This window comes from Spinacia oleracea, chromosome 6 (assembly GCF_020520425.1).
Source record: "Spinacia oleracea cultivar Varoflay chromosome 6, BTI_SOV_V1, whole genome shotgun sequence".
Classification (NCBI taxonomy): Eukaryota; Viridiplantae; Streptophyta; class Magnoliopsida; order Caryophyllales; family Amaranthaceae; genus Spinacia; species Spinacia oleracea.
In genome coordinates, this window is record NC_079492.1 from 125,101,627 (window position 1) to 125,105,343 (window position 3,717).

General features: G+C 31.8%; 1 long non-coding RNA gene across 1 annotated transcript; it reads left to right on the forward strand.

Moving 5' to 3' along the window:
• Positions 1–209: 209 nt before the first annotated feature.
• LOC110796018 (uncharacterized) lies at positions 210–2,585 on the forward strand. Its single transcript, XR_002535501.2, has 2 exons — positions 210–429; positions 1,175–2,585. It is a non-coding gene; the product is annotated as an uncharacterized lncRNA (long non-coding RNA).
• Positions 2,586–3,717: the final 1,132 nt, after the last annotated feature.

Below are 3,717 nucleotides of genomic sequence, written 5' to 3' on the forward strand. Positions count from 1 at the left end.
CAAATGTTTACGTACACACATTGTGACCAATACGAATATACGATAGTTGCTCAACTACTCCCATCAATACTTCTATTTTAGATTATTTTTTTTTAAAAAGAAAACCTAGTGGCCGGGTATAATGAATTATTTCTATGTGTATTTGATAAAAATAATGTTGATGGGTTAATTAAGATATAATTATTCCAATTAATATGCATGGCTAAAAAAGCTGCCTATAAATATATGCTCTACGGAGCCTACAGAAGTACACTTGGATTTTAAGTAAGATAAAGTGTTCACTTGATTTCAAAAATATTTACTAAGCGAGGCATCCATTTCTTTTCAGATTCAGCTAAAAAGAAATTTTAAAAATCCATTCATCTCAAAATATTCCTTCTCTTTTACTTCTGTGCACTCTACGTTTCTGCTTCTTCGTATATTGGCCGGGTAAGAGCATTTCTAATGGTATGCTAATTATCAAAGCTTGTCATGTCACCTAAGATTTTAAACTAATTAACTTTATAGCTAATTTGTAATCCAATAGTAAGTTAATTTACTAAGTAATTTGATATTTAAATGGGTCCACTTTTATAATTAACCATTTAATTTTAATTTCATTTTCATTATTACTTAAATTCTTATTGGACCATTTCTTTCCAACCAAATTTATTAAAATCACTTTAATGGTTAAACTAGTACCTTGAAACTTTTGCAAATTGCAAGCAATTGTCTAGCTACAACCATTAGAGATGCTCTAACATATTCTTTTCATGTTTTTTTTTTATGATGCAAATGAAAGACTACCCCCAACATAAATTAAGATACTAGTTATATGTACTCATGTTGTTTGCGCACATTATTTATCTTAAGTTTTGTTCTAATAATGAAAAATTGTTGATAAATACATTTTTCCCTTTTATTGAGGAATTTTCAATTACCACACTGTTAATTTTATTATAACATATCAAATAAGGTGAAATTTAATTAATTGTATCATTATTTAAGACAATTAAGTCATTTTAGGTGGATTACCAAAGTTACCAAACAGACCCTTATTGGTCGTAATTAATTTTACTTATTATTACTGTGTTTTCAAGAGCAAGATGAATTCGATTTTAAGTGCGAAAAAGACATTAGCTACGCTACACACACTACGATTTTCATACGGTGTCTTGTGTTTCGATTTTTGTAGGTTATCGTCACCTTTTTCAGGCTATATATCTAAGTTTTCCAAAAGAAGAAGGAAATGGCGGTTTACACAATGAACTCAGACAAGATATTCCTTCGATGCTTGGACATGGAAGCAATCCAAGTGTATGAATTGGATAGTCCTTACTTATTTCCGGTGAAAGGAAAACATTGGGTCCATCTTGGTTTCAGCATTGGGCATGGTAATAAAAACTATGAAGCGTTGAAGATAGGGGACAAAGAGATTAGAGGTCCAGATTTAGAAAACTTAATCAATGATCTTTTCAAAATTTAAGGTACTCAAAGAGGCTGAAAACGGTATGTACTTTTATTGGCCCTCTACTACCGAAAAACCAGACATGCATAATAACACCTTTAGGCCCAACACAGTCAATTCCAGAAAAGAGAGTTTCATTTCGAGCTCCTTACACTGGTGCCGACTTTGACTTCAATAATTGGCGAGTTTTTAGAGCCGCAATACCCCTTTATGTTGTGAAACGCCAAAAATTTCTCTCAAACTTGTATGAAATATATTATTACGACGGGAATAGGTATCAGGCGGAGGCAGGAGGCTTACACTAGAAAGGAAATAGTTTCCGTTCCATGTCCAGCTGCAAGCCTCTCTAACGTTGCTTCCATGAAATTAAGATATATAATGGCATCCTATTACTTCCCCAAATCTTGTTGAAAAGAGTTGTTAACCATACAACCCCTCTCTCTCCCAGGCATCTCCAGACTTCGATAGGTATACCATCGGGCCCCACTGCCCTCTTGCGTCCCATCTTTTTCAGTGCCATTTCGACTTCTCTCTTTTGAATTCTTCGCATAAAGTCTAGGTTAACCATATCTCGAGGGATATTTGTATCCCCAATATCGCGTCCTTGATCCCCGTTAAAACCGTCAAGTCATCAAGCGTTCACAACTTACAAAGTCGATTTTTCCTCATCTTTCATTTACTACTTCCTCTGTTTCCCTAAATAAGTATATATCGTGTCATTTGATTTTTTGCACTATTTATATTTGTCATGTTTGTGATTCATATTCTTACATAAAGAAAATTGTAGACATGTGGATCTTATTAGAGAGCCGTCAACCATGATGCAATATAAATGAACGGAAAAAGTATATGAATTTTTATTTAAAAAGATGGGTCGTTTTTTTTATCTTTTTGACCGGCCGGCGATCGCAATTTAGAAGGTGTATCATAGTGCACATAGAGCATGGTACACCTTAAGAACACTAGTATGTATTTGAAAGAACTTCTGATTACTAGAAAAGAACATGCGATGTCTTTGTTCATCGATTATATTGCAATATTGCCCATGTTCGGCCTTTTCGGTTTCATGTGATATTTTTAAGCATCATATTGCCCTGTGATCTCAATTTGTGCTTATTTTATTATTAGTTTGTCCTTGTATTTGTTTTTTCTTTTTTTTCCAATTTGCTATTATATGTTTCCTACCCTTACAGCTCGCCATTGTTTATAATCGAGTTTGAACAGATAGGAAATAATCTATATAATTATGACAAACACAAATTTATCCGAATCTATGATCTATTTGACACTTGTTTTTTTAAATATACAAGTATTTGGTTGCAAGACACATGTGGTATTGAACTCCACGGGGCTACTAAAAAGAATTGATACAAGAATTCTAAAATAGGTTGTTCCTCATCTATATCTAGTCAAGGAAGTATTTTGCATCATTGTTATGTGTTGTCAATCGGTTCGGATCCTCATATTTTGAGGGTCTTAGGCGAAATAAGGGATTATGGCCCCTTTTGAAATGATACGTCTTTAACTGAAATAATACTATAATTTTTTTGTTAAATCCATTATATTGTTGAATTCAAATCAATAAAAAAATTAGTATATCCCCTTCGCATGATCCTAGAATTTCAAAATCCTGCTCTAGTCGATCTCTTAAAATATTTCAATAAAATCAATACTTACTTAATTACAAGATAAATGTGCATAAAGAGTTTTTTTTCTATTTAAATAAAAGTTCATTTTGAGCATATAAAAGTATCAATTAATTTTGTCTTCATTAAAATTTGATATCTATTTTAAAACTTATAGACCCATAGTCAAATAAGCATTTTTTTTTCGCCCACATATAGTTACATCAATTAGAACTGAGTACTAAAAAGCAAATGCTATGTACATAAACTTGACGTAAAACTTAATTATCTTGTAAAGGATTAAAGGACAGAGCTAATACAAATAAGGGGTTTATATAATTGAGACACATATACGAAATATTATAAATGAGAAAATTAATTACTAAAAAATAAATTTAAATAAAAAATTACATTACAAGCTAACAAACACAAAAATAAAAATATTGACAAAGTTAAAAAAAGAAAAGAAAAGAGTTGAACGAATTAAAGAAGATGGAAGTCGATCAACAAGAAAAACAACGAGGAAACGAGAACAAAATGAAAATGACATCGAGGGGAGTCGAACTCTAGACGTATGGTAGATATTAAAACTTTAGCACCTAGGTTATACAATGAACCAAGGGGATAACATGTGTATTTAATGTG